Here is a 23,363-nt window from a genome sequence, read left to right as displayed (position 1 = left end):
CCCGAGAATATACAGCTCTGGAGACTAGAGGGTAGTGTGCTGGTGGGCCCCATGGCAAACATCCTACATAAGGTCACTTCTCCAAGTTTGAGAAATATAACCAACCTACCTAACACATAGAAATAAACACAGAGAATTGGGGAAAATGAGACAGAGGCTATGTCTCCATATGTTCCAAATGATGGATCAAGACAAAACCTCAGAAAAAGAGGTAAACAAAGTGGAGATAAGCAATCTACCCAATAAAGAGCTCAAGGTAATTATCATAATTATGCTCACTGAACTCACAAGAAGAATGGATGAACACAATGAGAATTTCAAGAAGAGTTATAAAATATAAAAAAAGAACTAAACAGAGTTAAAGAATATAATAACTGAAATAAAAATATACCAGAAGGAATCAATAGTGGATTAGATGATAAAGAGAAACAGATCAGCAATCTGGAAGACAGAGTAGCAGAAATCACTGAAAGAAAAAGAAAAAACAATTTTTAAAAATGAGAATAGTTTAAGAGATTTTGGGGACAACATCAAGCATACTGATATTCACATTATAGGGGTCCCAGAGAGAGAAGAGAGAGAAAAGGAGGCAGAGAACTATTTGAAGATTAATAGCTGGAAAATTCCCTAACCTGGGGATGGAAACAGACATCCAAGTCCAGGAAGCACCTCTGTCCCAAACAAAATGAACCCAAAGAACTCCACACCAAGACACATTATAAATAACATAGCAAACATAAAGACAGACTCTTAAAAGCAGGAAGAAAAAAGCGACTAGTTAAGTACAAGGAAATCCCCCATAAGATTATCAGCTGACTTTTCAGCATAAATTTTGCAGGCCAGAAGGGAGTGGTACAATATATTCAAAATGATAAAAGGAAAAAAACCTACAACAAAGAACATGCTACCCAAAAAGGTTATCATTCAGATTTGAAGGTAAGATAGAGTTTTACAGACTAGTAAAAGCCAAAAGAGTTCAGTACCACTAAACTGGCTTTACAAGAAATGTTACAGGGACTTGTCTAAGCAGAAAAGAAAAGGTAACAACTAGAAATATGAAAATTATGAATGAAAAATTTCACTGGCAAAGGCAGTAGATCAACCATTTACAAAACTAGTAGGAAGATTAAAAGACAACAGTAGTGAAATATATAGATATATATATATGTTGTTATATATGAACCTCAGGGTAACCACAAACCAAAAAGCTATAATAGAAACACAAACAAAAGAGAGAGGAATCTAAACACAACACAAAAGATAGCCATCGAATCCCAAGGGAAGACAGCAAAAGAAGAACAAAGGAACAAAAAAGAAATAGAAAAAAAATAGAAAATGATGAACAAAATGGCAATAAGTACATACCTATCAATAATTACTTTAAATGTAAATAGACTAAATGCTCCAATCAAAAGACACAGAGTGGCTAAATGAATACAAAAACAAGATCCATATATATGCTGCCTATAAGAGATTCACTTCAGATCTAAACACACACAGAGACTGAAAATGAGAGAATGAAAAAAGATATTCCATGCAAATGTTAATGAAAAGAAAGCTGGGGTAGCAATACTTCTATCAGACAAAATAGACTCTAAAACAAAGACTGTAACAAGAGACAAAGAAGAACATTACATGGTAATAAAGGGATCAATTCAACAAGAAGATGTAACAATTATAAATCTATGTGCATCCAGCATAGGAGCATCTAAATACATAAAGCAAATATTAACAGACATAAAGGGAGAAATTGACAGTAACACAATAATAGTAGGGGACTTTTAACATCCCACTTACATCGATACACAGATCATCCAAACAGAAAATCAATAAGGAAACACTGGACTTAAATGACATATTAGATCATATAGAATGAATAGATATATACAGAATATTTCATCCAAAAGCAGCAATATACATATTCTTTTTAAGTACACCTGGAACATTCTCCAGAACAGATCACATGTTAGATCACAAAACAAGGCTCAATACATTTAAGAAGACTGAAATCATATCAAGCATCTTTTAAACCACTAGAAATCAACTACAAGGGAAAAAAAACCTGCAAACCCCCCACAAACACATGGTAGCAGCATGCTACTACACAACCAATTGGTCACTGAAGAAATCAAAGAGAAAAATAAAAAAACACCTAGAGACAAATAAAAATGGAAACATAATGACTAAAATCTACAGGATGCGGCCAAAGCAGTTCTAAAAGGGAATTTTATAGCAATACAAAACTACCTCAGAAACCAAGAAAAATCTCAAATAACCTAACCTTACACTTAAGGGAACTAGAAAAAGAAGAACAAACAAAACCCAAAGTTAGTAGAAGGAAAGAAATAATAAAGATCAGTGGAAATAAATGAAGTAGAGACTAAAAAACAATAGAAAAGATCAATGACACTAAGAACTGGTTCTTTGAAATTATAAACAAAATTGATAAAACTTTAGCCACACTCATCAAGAAAAAGAGAAAGAGTACTCAAATCAATAAAATCAGAAATGAAGCAGGAGAAGTTACGACAAATACAAAAGGCGAGATTCCTACACACAATTATTTGTCAATAAAATGGACAACCTAGAAAAAAATGGATAAATTCTAGAAATGTACAATTTCCCGAGATTGAATCAAGAATTAATAGAAAATATGAACTGGCTGATTAGCAGTATTTAAATGGAGTCAGTAATTTAAAAACTCCCAACAAACAAAATTGAAGAATAAAAATCATATGATCATCTCAATAGATGCAGAAAAGGCTTCTGACAAAATTCAACATCAATTTTGATTTAAAAAAAAAACTCAATAAAGTGAGTATAGAAGGAACATACCTCCACATAGTAAAGGCCATATATGACAAATCCACAGCTTACATTATACTTCACAGTGAAAAGCTGAAAGCATTCCTTCTAAGATTAGGAACAAGACAAGGATGCCTATTCATCCTACTTTTATTCAAGTGTAGCATTGGAAGTACTAGCCACAGCAATCAGACAAGAAAAAGAAATAAATTCAAATTGGAAAGGAAAAAGTAAAACTGTCACTGTTTGCAGATGACATAATACTATATACAGAAAATCTAAAGATTCTATCAAAAAAGAACTATTAGAACTAAGAAATTAATTCAGTAAAGTGAAAGATGCAAAATTAATACTCAGAGAACTACTGTATTTCTGTATACTAAAAATAAACAGAAAGAGAAATTAAGAAAATAATTCCATTTACAATTGTATCAAAAAGAATAAAACACCTAGGAATAAATCTAAGAGGTAAACAACTTGCACTGGGAAAACTATAAAATACTGATGAAAGGAACTGAAGGTGAAACAAACAAATGAAAACATATACCATGCTCATGGATTGAAGAATCAATATTGTTTAACTGTCCTAACACAAAGCAATCTACAGATTCAACACAATCCCTATCAAAATACCAGTGACATTTTTCACAGAAATAGAACAAATAATACTAAAATTTGGATGGAACCACAAAAAGACCCTCAATAGCCAAAGCAATCTTGGGAAAGAAGAACAAGGCTGAAGGTATCATGCTCCCAGACTGAAATTGTACTACAAAGCTATAGTAGTCAAAACAGTATGACACTGGCGTGCGCGCATGTGCGCGCACACGCACACACACACACACACACACACACACACACACACACATAAACACACACAGACACAGATCAGATCAACAGAACAGAATAGAGAGCCCAGAAGTAAACTCAGGTTTATATGATCAACTAATCTACAACATAGGAGGCAAGAATATACAATAGGGGAAAGACAGCCTCTTCAATAAATTGTACTGGGGAAACTAAATAGCTGCATGCAAAAGAATCAAACTAGACTACTTTCTCATACCATATAAAAATAAATTTAAAATGGATTAAAGACTTAAATTTAAGACCTGAAACCATAAAATTTCTAGAAGGCAGTATAAATCTTTGACACCAAACTTAGCAATATTTTTTTTGGATTTGTCTCTTCAGGCAAGAGAAATAAAAGCAAAAATAAACAAATGGGACTACATCAAATGAAAGAGCTTTTGTACAACAAAGGAAACTAACAACAAAACAAAAAAAGCAGCAAACTGAATAAGAGAAGATATTGCAAATGATAAATCATTATGGGGTTAATATCCAAAATATACAAAGAACTCATACAAATCAACATCAAAAAAATAACCAACCCTATCAAAAAATGGGCAGAGGACCTGAATAGACACAGTCCAAAGAAGACACACATTGTCCAACAGACACATGTAAAGATGCTAAACATCACTAATTATTAGGGAAATGCAAACCAAAACCACCACAAAATATCACCTCACACCTGTCAGAATTGCAATCATCAAAAAGACAACAAATAACAAGCGTTGGTGAGCACGTGTAGAAAAGGGAACCCTCATGCACTGTTGATGGGATTATAAATTGGTGCAGCCCCTATGGAAAATAGTCATGGTGGCTCCTCAAAAACTAAAAATAGAACTGCTATATGATGCAGTAATTCCACTTCTGAGTATTTACCCAAAGAAGACAAAAACAAATTCAAAAAGATCTCCACACCAATGTTCACTGCAGCATTATTTACAAGAGCCAACATATGGAAGCAACCTAAATGTCCACTGATAGATGAATGGATAAAGAAGATGTGATATATACAAATATATAACAGAATACTATTCAGCCATTACAGAAAAAAGAAATCTTGCCATTTGCTACAACATGGATGAATCTAGAGAGTATTATGCTAAGTGAAATTAGTCAGACAGAGAAAGACAAATACTGTATGATCTCACTTATATGTGGAATCTAAAGCACAAAACAAAGAAAGCAAAATGAAAACGGACTCATAGATACAGAGAACAAATGTGTGGTTGCCAGAGGGGAAAGAGTGGGGTGGAGCAAAATAGGTGAAGGGGATTAAGAGGTACAAATTACAAACCTCCAGTTATAAAATAAATAAGCCACAAAGATACATAAGGAATATGATCAATAATACTGTAATAACTTTGTATGGGACAGAGGTGATCATTTCGTAATGTATGCAAATGTCAAATCTCTATGTAGTATACCTTAAACTAACATAATACTGTACCTCAACTATATTTCAATTTTAAAAAAGACCTCAATGGACAAAGTAACTGCAGATGTGATGCAAATAGCAAGAGGACTTTAATTAGAAGTGGTGTCTGAAGATGTGACTGAATTGCTCAATCTCATAATAAAACTTTAGCAGATAAGGAGATGCTTTCTATGGATGAGCAAAGAAAGTGGTTTCTTGAGATGGAATCTACTTCTGGTGAAGATGCTGTGAAGACTGGAAATGACAACATAGGATTTAGGATATTATATAAACTTAATTGATAAGGCAGGGGCAGAGTTTGAGATGACTCCAATTTTGAAAAAAGCTCTACTGTGGGTAGAATGCTATCAAACAGCATTGCATGCTACAGAGAAATCCTTCTTGAAGGGAAGAATCAACTGATGCAGCAAACTTCGTTATTATCTTATTTTGAGAAATTGCCACAACCACCCCAGCCATCAGCAACCACCACGTTGATCAGTGGGCAACCACCAACATCCAGGCAAGACCCCCCACTAACAAAAAGATTATAATTCGATGAAGGCTCAGACGATGGTCAGTATTTTTCAGCAACAAAGTATTTTTAAATAAAGGTATATACATTTTTTTAGACATAATGCTATTACACACTTAATAGACTACAATATAGTGTACAAACTTTTATATGCCCTGGGACACCAAAAAATTCATGTAACTCATTTTATTGCAATATTCACTTTATTCCGGTGGTGTGGAATTGAACCAGCAATATCCCCAAGGTATACCTGTACATCAATAAGTGATCATAAGGAAACTTAAACTTCCCATGTTTGTGCCTTCACTCAAAGGAAGGAAATCTAGGTTTCTCTATTGCAGCAACACCTGATTTGGCAAACACCTGATTTGGCAAACACCTGATTTGGCAAAGTTATATTGCCTTTGACAAAGGTTTTCTTGGTTCTATAGAGGTTCTAGAGAGGCCAAAAGACTTCCCTTGTTTCAGGTTCAGCCCAAAGTTCTCAGAAAAAGCAAAAGAAATGACCTAAACTCCAATATATTAAATCATAATTTGGGGAGTAAATCCAGTAAGGGGTGTTGACTTTCTGGAGCCCAGTGTTTCCCCACTCTCATATAAATGAGTCATAAATTCCTAGAAGACTTTTTTTCAAAGTAGCCCTGGCCTACTACTCATTTCATCTGCCTTGTTGCCACTCCTCCTGCCTGACAGCCCCAAGGGAATTTCAGCAAAAGACAGATTCTGGACTGGGCAACGCCTACACCATGTCTGCCCTACCTAGCGTCAACCCAGCTATGATGCCAGACACCCAGAAAATGCCTGGAAAATGTTTGCCAAGCCAAACTGTTGAAGGAGCAGGCCAGTCGTTTTCTATCTCCCTCGAAAAGAACATAAACAAGTCCTTAATTTCCCACAAAAGACAAAAATAAAATCTGCAAAATGATAGCTTATTCTAGCTTTCCAAGGCTACAATGACCTGACAGGGGAGATATTTTAATCCCTTTTGTTTATCGCTCTTAAAATACTCTCCTCAATAAAAATTCATTCCACTTTGGGCACATGGGAGTGACACTCCTGTAGAACAAGAGGGATTTACAAAGGAAGTTTTACCAGTTATGCCACTCCAGGCTCAGTGGGAATGTCCTTCCCACCATCACCTCATCACATCAACAGGATTAAGTCCTTTGGAAAACCATGTATTAAAGCAAGTAACCCTCAGTTCAAGCAAAGGGACAATGGATTTAGTGAATGTGGTTATTAGTGTATTAGTGTTTGCTGGTGATTAAATAACATCTCTCCTCCTCCCAACCAAAGCACACATTACCTCATCAACAATATTAAAACCAAGGCATTGTAATCACTTTGGCTATGAGCCTAAATGTAAGTTACCACAGAAAGTCTCAAATACTCTAAGTTTTATATGAAAAACATCAAGGGAATCAAGCACCCTCCCTCTCAATGTAATCTGGCCTTAGAATTGTTAAGTAAAACAAGTTTATAAATGTAAGCACAGTGAGCTTCCACCGCCACAGAAAATAACCCCAAATCAGCAACCTCCCAAAGATACAATAACTTACCCCCCAAAGGTAACTCTAATGATATGAATTTCTGAAACTGGCTAGTCATACCCTAATTTAGTTGTCTGGTCAGTGTCCTTCCAGTAAAATGAGAGTAGGAAGCACCTATTCTACCTACAAGATGGAGGTGGTGTTGACTTGGCAAAAAGTACTTAGGATTAACATCCTAGCTTCTAAAGGGCAGGAATTTTCAGCTTATTCCTACCTATTTCCTCACCCAAACCTACAAGCATTTTAAGGCCAATGTGAACACTGTGGCCAAACAAATTCGAAAGTCAGCTCACACCTTGAATTTCTCAGCCCAGAGAAGGCTGAGCATACCCAGATCAACTGGCCAAAAATAATGCTATAATAAAAGTACCTTCACACTTCATAAAACATTTTCATACAAATGATTTCATTTGATCTCTACAACAATCCTGTAAGGCATGCAAACTGGTATTAGTAACATTTTACAGAAGAGGAAACAAGTCAAAGAAATAAGGGAACTTGCCCAAACTCATGCAAGTCAAGACGGCCAAACCAGGACTAAAACACAATTATTTTACCTACAAGTCCAGCATCCTTTCAGTCACTACACCCTCTGAGATGCAATCAGAACAACCTGATATCCACCAAAACCTACAAACCTCCATAACATACATTTGTGACCATAACATTCCCATGTATATAAGCACTCACATACCAGTTCCGTACATAAAAAACATTTATGCCAAAGATCAGCTAATGACCACACATTTGTCAAAAACAAAAGCAAGACTATGTTCCCAGGACAAGAGGGGCCACCAATGCTGCATTTCAGAACCACTGTTCATGCCCTATGCCCTAACAAGGACTGACATCCATTCATTAGTATCTCTCTTACCTCCACAACAAAAGAACCTCACTTTTGAAATTTTGCCAACTCTAGGATTCAATACACTGCTATGGACTATCTCTTAGGAAAAAGACAAGAACAAACTGCTCTATGAGATCAAAGAATGGGTGAAACTGTATAGAGTTCTTTCTTTGTAAAACTGTAACTAGATACCATTTCTTCTCAATAATAGAGTATCATCACAGAAGCAAAAGGGAATTATGGAATCAGATCATATAAATGATGACACCTTATATCTTGACAAGATTTACTCTTACAAATGATGACCCTGTTAAAAGTAGGCAACCTATCAACATTTGATCAAGCTACCCATAATTCAACTGATCAGTAATAAATCCCTCTAAAGAACACATCTGTAGTTAAGTTAATGAAAACTGAACCACTAAACAGGAAAAGTGTGGCCAGCTACTCAGAGAAGGCGGGTAATAACAAATGTGGTAAACCAAGAATGCTGTAAGAGATAGAATACTTTCCTCATCTGGTCTTCTTCTCCCTAATTAAAGGAAATCACTAAGGGTAAAAAAAGACAAAAACTCACCTTCCCAAACCAAGAAATAAACTATTCAGACACATACCCTTAATGATATTGGATCCCACTTGAGTAAACCTCAGACAGCTCAGAGCACTGTTTTTCCACAAGGCTGAGAATAGCAGACTCCTGTCTTTCAAAGTCGAAAGGATAAATTTTATCATCACAGTTTGGCATACTGTTCCATAAAATACCACCTTACTTCAAGTCCACACCACCAAAGAACTGTAGAAAATAATGACATGTCAAAATAGATCACTTTTCTGTTACCCTTAGGACATTTTCTAAAGGCTATCTGACACCATACACCAACCTTGGTCTATTAATTGGTGGATAAATTCAAAATAAAGTTTTAAACTACAATAGGTCTATAAAAAATAATATACTCTCTATAAATAAGTATTCCATCAAAGTTCAGGAAATCTAATGACAGAAATCTAAAGAGAAAATGAATATTTGAAAAGGCTCAGGCCAAAAAGAAAACTAAGTGGCTGTAATTGAGAAAGAAAGGAAATGGGCAAGTTCTTTTTTGCATCTAAGCCCCACTTCTGAAACAACAGCTCTTTGCTCAGCTGGAGGAAAACCACAGGACTTGGAATAACTCACTTAATATACTGTCCCTCCTTATGTTAAAATGACACTGTTGACTCACCCTCAGTAGGACATGTACTAGGTTTAACTTGTTTTTCCAGTAACAGTAATAAACTGAGCTGCTCTAATATTGAAATGATTTGCATCCTCACAACTGAAAAAATATCGGGAAATACCTACGTATATAGAATACATGTCCCTAAGTTTGTCTGGCTCTGCTGTGTAGCCAGTGAGTTTTACGCCCTCTCTAATTTGCTCTCCAGAGTCCCTCCACAAACGATGACCAGGGTATTCCTTTTTATTTGATTACAAGAATGGAATTTCTTATTACCAAAATTAATTTTCACTGCATTTACTCAGTGTATCTTTGCCTTAGCTAATCCTCATAGTCCTGGCCTTCCAAACTCTGAAATGAAATGCCCTAATTTATTTTCTTTACTTCTGATTACACGTCTTGCTCAACTCTGGGCAATAGTGCAGAAGGTGTAAAACTAATCAATAACCCTTGCATGTTACCAGTAGCATTCAACAGCATTCCATAGGAAAGTGTGGTATATTCTCCATCCTACTTCTCTGTCATTTTAGTTAAGGCTGATTCAGGATTAGGAATCACAATGGATTATGAAGTGGTGGGGAGAAAGGGCTTAAAGACATCAAACAAGGGTTTTACACCAACACAGACCATAAAAGAGAAAGTTGTTGATTCTCCTTAGATCACAAACAGCACTATTCCTTAAGGAGAAATTCAACCTCATTCACATACATCCTCCATCCTTATCTCTTCCACTCTCAGAAGGTAGCTTCTTAATTAAAAACTTCAACTCAAAAACTATTTTGTAGAGGGACATTCAAAACATTAGGAGTAAAAAACTAATTTATCTAATGAAAGAAACAATAGCTTTCACATTAGATTCTTCCATTTTCATTCTGGGTCAATGGTCTGCAAAATCAGATGTGTATTTACCAGAGGTAGAGGGGTGCAAGACCATCCACTGGGGTGCCAGAAGAACTTTTAGAACGTCTACCTATTTACAATCTAAAAAAACATATAATTCAAAAAATAAAAATAAAAATAAAAATAAAAAATAAAAAAACATATAATTCAACTTTACTAAGAGTTAACATATGCCTGTATGGTTTAAGAGTTGTACAGGTATATAATTTATAAATATTTATGTACTTGGAGGAGAAAGTCCATGCTAAAAAAAAAAAAAGTTTTTCTTAGGGCACACCTTTTTAAAGTTTGGAGGTTCCTGCCTTACCCCGATATTTCACAAACTAGGACATACAGCCCTGGGTGGGGGGTGGGGGTGGGGTCACAGCATTTGGGGGAAAAAGCAAAGAAACTGAATAAATCTGATACATGTTCCTGGGGTCTCTATTTCATTCACTCGTGAGTAAGAGTAATTTTTTTCCGTAATCTGATGTTTTAGAAGACAACTCAGGTGAACATGTCAGGATGGTCCCATGCCTGGCTCTCTCAACAAGCCACCTAACCGAAGGTCAATCACCTCACTCTTCCAGGCCTTTTAGGCTCCTTCTCACTCGAATTTTATGATTCACAAGTGAAGGTTTTCACCCTATCCTTACTTGCTTCCCCATGTCATTCTTCTAACTGGAAGATGTTAGCCTCCCTTCCCCACTAATCTCTACCCCTCCCTGCCTCCCAGGGCACTTGCTGGAAGGGTTTGTATGCGTTCCCAAGTTATTTCCAGGTTCTCCCGCTACTCCTGGACAGCCTGTAGTAAGCTCTTTCATGTTTAGTGTTGGGGCAGCATTCTGCATGGGGGACCAACGTATACCATCACCTGTTCATGCTGACAACTCACAGTCCTGCCCCTGATGCAAATCAACAATGCACTAATTTAAAGGAAAAAGTAACAGGAACCTAAATTACCTATCTAATGAAGGTAGATAGGTCCGAAACAAGAAAATTAACCTGAGATCATGCCCAGGTAAGCCAGACTATGAGGAAAACAGCTCTGAACTCGGCAGGAACAAAATAAGGTAACTGGGGACAGCATAGAGAAGTGTTAGTTAACTCATGCTGGTAGGATGCCCAGTCTCACTCAAACAGCTGAGGTCATGTCCTAGCCATGACCAGCTGTCAAAATAATTAGTACTTAAATGAGTTAATATATGAAATGCACTTACAGCCTCGCACTGTTAGTTAATATTATTATCCTCACTCCATCAAGTACACCAGAACCCACAGGAGAAATGTTACATCTTTATCTGCAGACTTTGGGAACTCCATGGCAGAATTTTCACCTACCAGGAGCAGGCTAAAATTCAACTTCGCTTTTCAAGTTTTGTCTACATCTATAAAGGTTCCATGGCATATTTCCCATCACGTGGAAAGATAAGACTCAATTCTCAGGCAATACAGTGCACTTTTAAGGAAGCAGAATGCTGTGAGGGATAAAGTAGTGGACCAGGGGCTGGAAAGTCAGATATCTTGTCTTTGTACTGCCATTATTTTTGGTGCTCTTGAAAATTACTTTTCTATAACCTAAATTTTCTCATCTGTTAAAAAAAAAATTAGATGACTTATGGTCCCACAGCCAGCAAGACAGTAGCTTACAAACATTTTTACTGTGACCTACAGTAAAAAACACATGTTAAATCATAACTCAATATTCATATATGTGTGTGTGTGTGTACAGCCAAAAGTAAAATTTCAAGAAACAATGCTTATCCTACCTTGTGATTTTTCTATGCTATTTCATTTTTTTCCCCCAAAAAAGTGCTGTTGGAGACCTACCAAACTGGTCTCATGACTCACTAGTGGTCACAATCTGTAGTTTAAAAAGCATGGTGGTAAGGAGTGTGGCCTTGCAGTAAAGTAGACCTAGCTCTATCATTAACTAGCTGCATAATCTTGGGTAAGTTACCAACCTTTTTAAAATTCATCTTTTAGACTGAGATGAAAACACCAGGGTTGTTCTAAAGATTAAATGGGATAATGAGTGTAAAGCACTTAGCTGTACAGTGTCTAACACAGAACAAGCACTCAATAAAAAGTTATAGTGATGATTAATAATATCAATGTCATTAGTACCAAATTTAAAGAGTCCAAAAGAAAGTAAAATAAGCGGAAGGAAGCTAGGAAAAGAAACAGGCTCACCTGCAAGCACTGATAACCAGCAGGACTGATACCAAGTTAATCCTGGCCTATGTTCACTAAAGTTTCACAAATGGAGGCATTTTTGTGTGCTTTCCTCAAAGTCTCCCCTAACAACTAAAACACTCACTTGTTTGTTGAAGCTCACCTCTACACACTGAGGGAGCTGTGAAAAGATCCCAACGAAGCTTGCATAGCTCCCTTTGCCCCAAAACTCAAACACATGAGGTTGCTCCAAGCCAGTGGTCTTAAAGTGTAGTTCCCAAAACAGCAGCAGCATCGCCCAGGGAGCTTGTCAGAACTGTGAATTATCAGGTCCCAAGCCAAGCCTACAGAATCAGAAACTTGGGAGGTGGGCCCAGCAATATGCGTTCTAACAAACCCTCCAAAACTTGATGCACTTTCAAGCTGGACAATCACTATTCCAAACAGCAATGACAGCAATCCCAGGGAGCTATAGGTACCACCAAAGGAACTCCTGCAAAGTTCCTTTGTCCTAGGAACTAGTTACTCAGCCAGTTCAACGAAGACTATAGAAAAGTCAGCTATAACATCCAAGGAAGTTCCCAGTAAGTGCTTCTCCTCAGCTCACCAATAGGAACCTAGACAAAGAAGCACAAGGCCTCACTCTTAGGAGAAATGCAAAACCTATTTCCTAATGGTCTCCTACTTAAGCACATTCCCTGGGCTTATACTGCCCCATATCAGAACTTCTGGACTACAGCTCAGGGTGATTCCTGAAACTCTGTATCAGTTCGCAAAAGATGAGCTGGGTCTCATAGTCAGTCTGCATACAGCAACCTTGGCACTGCAGTTACACAGCACTGCTCTACCAATACTCACCTTGCACTTGACCACTCGCCAAATTAATGAGAACTTACTAACCAACAGTTTTGTGCATGGATATATATGCTCCAGAAAGAAAGCAATCAAATACTAAAACTCCAAAGTTAAAGTTTGTAATCTGTTGCTAAATCTAGATTGAGTCTGTTCATTCAGAAAGTCATGGAAAAAACTTAATTTTCCAAAAGGCACCCGAAGCCCTGCAGTTAGAAACAAAACAAAATAAAAAAAAAATTAAACACAATGATTTTTATCAAAAAGCAGAAAAATATAACTACTTTCTTTCCATTCTGGAAAGAACTGCTAACATACCTTCCAAAGGCAAAAGGGTACCTATTTCTGCCAATATAATACTGATCCAGTTATAAACCAAGGAACAGACAGAAAGACCTGGCTTTGGCTCTCCGGCTGTCCTTGGTCCCACAGTGTGACTTTGGATTTGGTCTCACAGGGTCTCTGCCCCAGTCTCCACAAATGAACACATGGTCTTAGACAAGACAGAACGCATATGAAAGGACTTTGCAATCTGTCAGATGTTACCTTCTCCACATGCAGATTTCCACCTGTGAACTGATTCCTCACCTCCAACTCACAGTGATCAGAATGATTTATTTTAGAAAATGCTTGTAAGTAATTTGACAGCAGGTGTTAACAAAAATGTAAACTAGAAAACATACTGAATACTCAAATACACAAAAAGCAGTATGAAGCCACAGACATGAAGAGCTATGACACACAGATTAGCAACATGACCCGTTGTACTTTGCCCTTCCTGGTTCTGGCAAAAAAATTTGAGCTGGAAAGACATGGTATTTAAGAAGGAAAATTAATGACAAACAGGAAACAAAGTGAATTATTTCAAAACCTCACAAAAGGGTAGTTTGAGAACAAGGGGTTAGGGAGGACTATGTTTTTGTCAGGTCTGCCTTGCCCTTAGCCATGGGTACACTGTCTTTTCATGTGGCCCCAGAGAAATAGTTGAGCCATTATTGTTGCTGATAATGACGAGCAGATGCTGATGGGATGACTGCACAGCAACAGTTCTCAGACTCAGGTCTTGTGTAATTGGGTGTGTCGGTCCCTGTCACTCCCCAGATGGTTATTAAAGTAGTTACAACTTCCCTAAGTCTTTTCACTAGACCTGAACAACATTCTAGATAGTATTCTCTGGTGCCAATTGAGAATAGGTACTGTCATAAAAATTTTAAAAAACAAAAAAACAGTTCCAAGGTTTATCCCTCCACCTCCCAACAAATACACACACACACACACACACACACACACACTTGAAGTAGCGAGGTTTGTTTAATTCAAAAATCCAAATTATCATATTTGAAATGTATAACTTTACCAAAACCAGAAATATTTCTTCACTGTACTGAATATAACAAGTCCATTCATTTCAACCTGTCATGAATAAAAAATTAAATCAATTCCTAATTTTCTTTCAACAAATGATATCATTTTGGATAATCTATGTGCCTCAGGAACAATAACAATCCTGCTATCAAAGCTTGCCTCGGGATGCCCTCGGGATGCTGGAGAAGGGGGAATCCCAGCTCTCACGATAAACAGCTGCCAAATTCTCCCCAGTGAGAGAGATGCCCCACCCTAAAATGACTAGATGACAGTGGCCTTTATCGAGGAAGCTCTCAGCTGACCACAGGGCACGGCCAAATGTCCAGCTGGATTGCTGGAGACAAAACGGTCCATTTGGCAGTCTGTTGATACTGAGATGTCAAACCTTCAACTAGTTGGCCTCTGTTTACCGTAAGCCTTCCTACACTGTACACCTGAAAGAACATTTGTTGAGATGACTCCCTTGAACGAAAAGCACAACTTGTGAAATGCACTCTTGTGGAAAGGCAAGCATCCTTTCACATACAAACAGATGTAAACAAGGCACAGACTCATATAACGTTTTAGCCTTAGAATTAGTAAGCTAAACTGAAGTGCAATATGTGTTTCATCGTCTTTCTTCCTTTCCCCATGACCATTTGGCAGAGTTAAAATTTTAGCCATCATGCATTTTCTTACCTAAAATGTATCAGTTACAGTTCCCACAGAAGCTAGCTATGCATTTCCTTGTGGGTGTATGCGTAAAACTACCATAACAAAACATTTTCTATTTCCTCATTTTGACTAAAAGGAAAGAAGAAATGCTAAAGCGCACTTACATAAGTGACAGTGCAATACTGACACACTTATCTGTATACACAATTTATACTCTGTTAAAATTTAAGGTTATAATGATCAAGGAGAGAAATGCCAAGAGCCGTGAAATAAAATCACATTAAAGACGAGCCCATGCCATACGCTCTTAAGAGAACTTAGGGAAATTTTAATGAACAGCAGAGTCACTTCAGGCCACTCAAGAAGAACTAAGACTTGAGACATTAAAACCAGCTGAGAAAAAAATACGAAGAAATAAACCTCGGAGCACATAAAATGCGCGTAAATGAATATGACATTATGGACCCACTGGCAGGAAGTATGGAGGCAGTGATGGTTCAGCTGAGTTAGCCACACTCTCCGGCCTACTGTACTTTGGATCAACATCTTGTCTAGGCAGCAGGGACAACTGGTTACTGCAGACACAGAATAGCTTTTTAAAAAGCTAACTGACCCATTTGGGGAAAGAATCCTCAAGTTCTGCTTCATTGCTGTCATGCTCTGACACAACTAATCAAACAGAAAGGAAGAGAATCCTTTCATATGATGGGGAACAGAACTCAGATTTAGGGACATTATGGAGCAAGCAATGTGATATAATGAAACAAGAACTGCCCTAGAAATTAGACCTGGGTACTAATCATGGCTTTGCCATATACTCACCATGTGACCTAGAGGAATTCCCTTAAGCTATTCGAGACTTATTTTTCTCATCTGTAAAACTAACATTGCCTCTTTAGCAGATTTCTTTGTGGCTCAAATAAGATCATGTTTATAAAAGTGATTATAACCAGAAAGCACTATTTAATGTAAAATATTATTTTATGTACAATTCCTGATCCAAAATTCTGTGAAACAGAAAATTCTGACAATCTAGCCCCAAAATGATAAACTATTACATCATTCAAATTAGATCACACACACCAGCCTAAATGGGGATGGGAGGTATATATATGTATGTTGGGCGGGTGTAACAAACCTCAACAATTTTTTTTTTTTATATATTTCCCCACTGCTCTCCTAGTGTCTCAACAATGCTCAGGAATTACAAGCAGGAGTGATAATCTCCTCAACCTCCCTCGGCCTTCTGTGGCACAGAAATCTGACATAGGCCACTTCACATGCCTGATTAGATAAGCTCTCCCAATGCTGAAAGCCAACTGCTTCTAACATTTCAAACCTGATTTCCATGAAGGCTCAGGGGCAAAAGGTGGAAACAAATAAGCCAACCGAGTAGATCCTCCTTACTCAAAGAGTTCTCCAGCTTTGATCTGAAATACTAAATATTTTTTTATATGAACCAATTGCTTCTGAGGTGAGAGGTGCAAGATGCTGCGAACTGCAAAGAAGAAAGGGTTAAAGGCTTTTTAATTCACACACAATTAATCCTGCAACTTTAAGTTACTAGACAACAGTGTTTTAGTCTGTTCTTCAGGTGATCGATAATCTTGCCTTGGCAATGAAGCAGAATCTAAAGGGAATCATTAGAATAAATTGAAACAAGAAGGTCCAGAGACAAGCATTCCAAGGCTGTATCTTCCAAGAACTTGAGCGCCTATTCTGTGCCCAGAACCATGCAATTAAACATGCTGTTTCCAATGTTTACAAACAATCCTCAAATTAGGTATTACTATTATTCCTGTTATATAAATCAGGGAACTGAAACTTAGAGAAGTTAAGTGGCTCGCCCAATACTCTTAGCTAGGGATCAGAGCCAGGTCTAGCTAGTTACAAAACTCACCAGCTACGCTAAAGTAAACATCAAAATGTAGCTGGACGGGTATCTAAAAGCCATAAACAATCAGCCTTTACTGTCATTTATCTCTCATTATCCTTCATATCCCTGGGCATCCTCTCCTTCACCATTTAACTGGCAACTAAACACAAGTAAACCTGAGTAAACTGGATAAAGTCCAGTGTGTCTGAAAGGACTCACACGTCTGAGCATGCGTGTTTAGGACTGTATTTTAAAGCAGAAGGGATCATCTGGGGTTATCTGCTGGTGTCAAACATACATCTCTCATCTATTAGTACAGATGACCATCAATTTTCAGTGACAAAGGAGATAATAAGGGAAAAGTTCACAGCAAAGAAGAAAACCCAAGGTTTTCCTCATGCTTTTTCTGTAACTCTACATGTGGAAATGCTGCACACATTTCAAAGTTCCCAGGCCAAGACAGGTTAGCCCTGGCAGTTTTAGTAATTGGCTATGTCCACTGTTCATGTGCTAAGGCATTCCAATCATTTTACATGGTCTTTTATATCCCTTTCAGAAAGATACAATAAGAATACAAGTGCACAGTTAAGAAAAAGCTGTCTATAATTTGAAAGGCTCACACAAATATGATTCTGGGTTACCATTTTCAATCTTCCAAATTTTTTTAATTTTTTAAAAAAAGCTACACATTCATTCCTAGTCTTAATCTACTAAAGAATTTCCTTTTAAGATTAAGAAGTAATAGGGAAAGAAACGCTAAACAACTTTCCTTGGATTATAGCAAACATAAATCCATTCTTCCCATTTTCAAAGAGATTTAGAAAGAATTGCAATTCCTCAAAATGGAATTCTGGCATTTTAATAATTTCCACATTATGAAAATGTTCATTCAGACTTAAGCTATTAAGAAGAGTAAAACTTAAGTCAATTTAACACACAAAATAATATTAAATCCAAACTTACATTATTTGGTGGACTACAGGATTCCACCAAATAGACAACGGCATTACTTATAGTGGGTGAGCGTGTGAGTTTAGGAGTCAGGCAAGAGGGGTTCCAGCTCCAGGTCTGTACCACTGACTGACTGGGTGACCTTGATGACCATGTCTTAACCTTTCAGTAAACAGGAATCATAACATCTACTGTCAGGACTAAAACAAACAGGTAAAGCACTTTTTTCCCAAAGCATCTGTCACACAGTAAACCCTCAGTAATATGGAAGCTATTGCCACTTCTTATAAGTTTCGTGAGGACAGAGATTTTCGTCTGTTTTGTTCACTCTGTTGATAAAGAGGTATGACTTGGTCAGCTTTCATGCAAATTTTGCAGTTCCTCCAAAGTGACATTCACACTTACCTATATTAATTACATTCAAGTCCTGCTACCCTTAGTATAGACGTCCTCTCTTCTACTGTTAAGTGGCTGCAGCTGCTTTGGGGCAAAGATTTTTAAATTATTGGAAGATATTTTAAGTGTTTTAAGGGTATTTGAATTAACATATGCACCACTTACATTTTCAGTAAACAGTGTGCTTACACATAATTATAAATATCTCAGACTATAAAAGAAAACCTTTCATCGTACTCCCACAACTGAAAAACAAAGTCTTGGAAATAATTACAGAGAGAGCAAAAGGGAGTGGTAGGTAGAACAGAGTTTACTAAATCGGCAAAATAAAATTTGAAGTTTTGTCATGAAACAAAACAAAACAAAAAAACCTGACAACCATTTGCTCAAGGCTGCCAAAACTTGAGAATAAGCAAACTGTCATGGGAAACAAATGTTAAAATATGGAACCCTTTTCTGAGAAAGTAACTCCACCAGTCCTGGCTAATCCAATTCTGAATCACTAATAACACCAACCCTGCTGGGTTGTCTTAACCACTACAAAGAAGTCCAAAGGGACAAGCAGAGGCTCACAGGCAAATATTTTCTCTGCTGTCACTGACATTTTCAGTATAGCCAGACTCCTCCCCTCCCCCACCCTTCCCACTCTTTCACTGTTCCCTTTTCAGATCTCAGAAAACAGAGGGTCCACGTACCGATATATCATTTGAGTAAAGAGTGTAGAGGAAAGATCACTTGATTAGAAGACAAGAGCTTGGATTCTGGCCCTCGTTTTGACCCAGCTCTCGGCCCTTTGGTCAATCATTTCACTTCTTTGGGCTTTGCTTTCCTCATCTGTAAAACCAGGATGGATTCGATGGATGGTTCCCAGCTAGAGATCCCAAAATCTCCAGGAGCCCAGGAGGTTGTAATAACAGACTGTGAGATATTTTTATTATTTCAAAGAGATTTTAAGTGCTATAAGGCCAGTTAAAACATCAAATGCATGGTGACACTGGATGGCACGTGATGATGTTTACCATATCATAGGAAACTGGGGAACAAGAGTGTTGGACCTGACATTGTCCTCAAAGCTGCACCTCAGAAAAATCATAGTTTCTATACTAGACATAATCCAACCACAAATGTCTGGTTAATAAATAAGGGGGACATGATTTAACACTGATCAATACAATCTGTATAATGGACAAATTTTCCAAATTGGAGTTACTCCCCATTAAGGGAACAGTCTCAAATATAATACCCTTAAGTATTTACAGGTTCATGGGAAACCAGTGAACAATCTACGTGCTGCAAAGGTGAAGCTCCTATTTCACACCAAGGATCTGAATCACTCATCCACTTTGGATTAAAGAAAAGTGAAAGCAACAAAAAGCCAGTCTATACTGCAAAATAAATAACACCACCAGCAATATCTACTATTTACTGCACTCTTACTATGGACCAGGCACTGTACTGTGTAACACTTAGTAACTTATTTAATCCTCATAACAACCCTCACAATTACATGCTGCTATTATCTTCATTTTATAAATAATGAAATTGAGGCATAGAGTGCTTAAGAAACTTGCCCAAGGACACAGAGCTAGTGAGTTAAGAGCCAGACTTATCAGTATCCACCCTCCCTCTCCCTATAAGCTGACAACTCTCTTTCAAAGAAAAGTTTCTCGAAACACAGACAGAAATCTCCCCACGAAGAGCCCTCAGGAGTTGGACCATTGCTCTGAAGAGCACATAACTGTGGCCCATTCTGGCTTAAAGACTCATCCTTCATGAGAACTCCCCTCCTCTCAACCCAAATTCATTGTGCTTGTCCTGGTCACAGAAATCAACTGAGAGAAGGCCAGGGTCGTTAGTCAACTAAAATCAATCCATTTCTTATTTATTCAGAAGATACAAATGATTCCTAACAGCTGGCTCCTACATCCAAAGAACTCACAGTCTTAAAAACACACATAAGATAAAAACATGCATCTTCAGGGTACTGGAATGAGTAAGGGGTGCAGGGACAAAGAGACCTAGCTTTAAATCTCAACTTTGCCACTTACTAATTGCATTATCCTGAGCATGCTGCAGGTCAGTTTTTCCCCATTTACCTACTCTCCATCTCGTAGAGTTGTCATGGGGGGTAATTGTATGAATGTACATAAAGTGCCAAGGCTGACTACAGAGGCCTTGGAGCTGGAGGCCTGAATCCTGGCTCCATCCCTCACTAACCACAGGACTCACCCTAACACCCAAAGCTATGAGTCTCAGCTCCTATTTATCAGTAATACAGCTAATTACTGTCTACCCAAAGGACGGCCATATGAATTAAACAAGGAAATATATGTAAAGCCCCTAGGATGACTGATACATAGTAAGAATTCAACAAATCTTTAAAAAAAAAAAAAAAAAAGCTGAGGTTTGAAGTCAAACCACAAGTATAAGTCCCAGCTCTGTCACTTATTATCTAGGGCTAAACAATGGTATACACGCCAACTAACCCCTCTGAGGCTCAGTTTCCACCAAAGTTTTGTGAAGATTAAAGGAGGCGATTGTGTAAGAGTGTTCTGTAAACTTTGCATTGCTATGTAAATGTTAGGGTTGTTTTATGTTAATTGTATTGAGTGGTCCTTTCAAATACTACCTTCATTTTTGAAATGGAAAAGCTGAGGCAGAGAAATTTTGAGCCATAGAGGGAAGGCTGATAATTCCAAAAGTAGGATGGAGAAAAGAACTGGGCCAAAATAAATTCAGACCATGACAAAGCAGAAAAGTAGTACATCTTCAAGAAAAAAGATGAGAATAAACACCCATCAACCTATGTTTTTAATTAGCACCTTCACCTGCTGATTAAGCCTCTCAGTGCACAGTCTAGTGGTAAGAATTCTCCAATTTTCTCCGAGAAACAGTATTAGACTTCAGGGTGAGAAGGAGTTTCATTGTCAAAACTCTTTTTCTATCCACAAGTTGATTTTGTGGATGGGGCAGAGTAACACTCCAACTGGCATTCTCTTAACCACACTTAAAAAAAAAAAAAAAAAAAACTGCAGTCCTTCAGAGAGGTTTCCTTCTTTGGCTGGTCAGAAATGTCCTAGTTCACCAGGTCTCCTCATGCTAAATATGGTAATAGCTGGCAAACAACCAGCCCAGTAAATTCCAATGATACTTAAGCAAGCATTCATATTGCCTGAAATTATTCTGAATCAAACACTTAAGACCTGCAGGGCTGCCGCATAAAGCAGTTCAGCTGGAGCTCTTAATGTCAAAAACAGCAGGGTACCTTAAGAACATACAAGCTTGGAAAAAAAGCAATCTACTCTTCTTTATTGCAACATTCTTCAGCAACAACATTGATCTCCTACCCACTGTGCACACAGCACTGCACTAGGGCAGTGGGAGGCTGGAGGGAGAAATCTGAGAAACAGGTGGTGTCCATGGGGTGCCAAAACAACAGGTTGATTCAGTCAGTTCTGTCGCACAACTAATCAATTTGGTGACGGGAGAGCAGAGGGAATCTTAGTCATCCTGCTGGTTGATCAAACTGACTGGCCAGACCACTGTACAATTATCAATTAGGTCAAAATGTCAGATTTAGTACTGCATATTAGTTCTGTCTTTCAGGAATGTTACACACTTCCAAAATCTTGGATATCTAAGAAGACAGGACAGAAGCAGATTACACTCTAGCCACCCAAAATTACATACCTGGTTCCATAATATACCGTTTTTTTTTTCCAGTATCATTTTATAAGGTATTAAAGTAAACACACATTTTCATGGCATATACAATGGACAGCTTGTCGATTTACAACACAATCAAAATAGAATTTGAAAGTAATTACAGAAAATACCAGTTAACAAATACATAGAACTCTGAACAAGCTCATTAGAAATCAAAGCATTTTTTAAAAACCAATCAAATAAATAATTTTTGACATCAATATTGGTAGCAATTTGATCTTACACAGTTTAACCTGTCCATACATGTTGTAACACATTTAAGACAGACAAAGAGCTAACAATTAATAAATATCTAAAGAAATATTTAAATCAGTAATCAAAAATGAAACACTTTGATGAATAAAAGACAAAATTTACCAAAATAAATAAATAAAAAGGCTATACAAAGGGCCACCGACCATATGAAAAACATTCAATGTCACTGTAATCAGAGAGGCAAATTAAGATGAGGTAGCATTTACCACTTATCAAACTGGTAAGGAGTTGTAAAAATAAAAACTAACATTGACAATGGTTGGAAACACTGACAGTCTCATATTCTGCTGACAGAGGTCTAACTTGGTCAAACTATATGGAAGGGAATTTAGCAGTATGTATCAAAAGCCACACAAAGGTCCATACTCTTTGATACAATAATTTGACTTCTTGGAGTTTATGTTAAAAAATAAATATTCCTACCAAGATTTACATATAAGAATGTTCATCATAGCATTATTTATAATTATGAAGACTGAAAACTAAGACTAGATTTCAGCTTAAATAAAGTATGATAGAATCTTCAGGTAGAACAGTATGCAGCCTTAAAAATCACATTCTTAAAAAAATTTTTATGTGGGAAAATGTTCACAATATTTTCAGTGATGCAGAAGGAGATGATAAAACTGTAATATGTTAAAATACTGGGGGAAAATATAGCTCAAGTGGTAGAGCACATGCTTAGCATGTACAAGGTCCTAGGTTCAATCCCCAGTACCTCCTCCAAAAAATAAATAAATAAACCTAATTACCTGCCACCCCCCCCCCCAAAAATCCTAATTACACTAAGAGACACAGGAAAAGAACTGTCTGAAACGCACCAAAATATTAAGTGTGAGCTTTGACTGGAGGTAGTGGAATAATTGAAGATTTTAATTTTCTCTTATGTTTTTCTGTTTTAAGAAATCCTATTTCCCAATGTTTAAAAATCACTGTCTTTTTTTTTTAATTGAGGTATAGTCAGTTTACAATGTTGTGTCAATTTCTGGTGTACAGCACAATGCTTCAGTCATA

General features: G+C 37.3%; 1 protein-coding gene and 1 long non-coding RNA gene across 2 annotated transcripts in view; both read right to left on the bottom strand.

Moving 5' to 3' along the window:
- Window positions 1–23,363, bottom strand: part of NOTCH2 (notch receptor 2) — a 153,542-nt gene that overhangs the window by 119,810 nt on the left and 10,369 nt on the right.
- LOC116665852 lies at window positions 10,700–23,317 on the bottom strand. Its single transcript, XR_004322591.1, has 3 exons — window positions 21,222–23,317; window positions 18,096–18,101; window positions 10,700–10,709 (listed from the first exon to the last, which is right to left on the bottom strand). It is a non-coding gene; the product is annotated as an uncharacterized LOC116665852 (long non-coding RNA).

Source organism: Camelus ferus, chromosome 9, assembly GCF_009834535.1.
Source record: "Camelus ferus isolate YT-003-E chromosome 9, BCGSAC_Cfer_1.0, whole genome shotgun sequence".
NCBI classification, from domain to species: domain Eukaryota; kingdom Metazoa; phylum Chordata; class Mammalia; order Artiodactyla; family Camelidae; genus Camelus; species Camelus ferus.
Note: the sequence above shows the minus strand (reverse complement) of the source record. Positions and strands in the feature narration are given on the sequence as shown.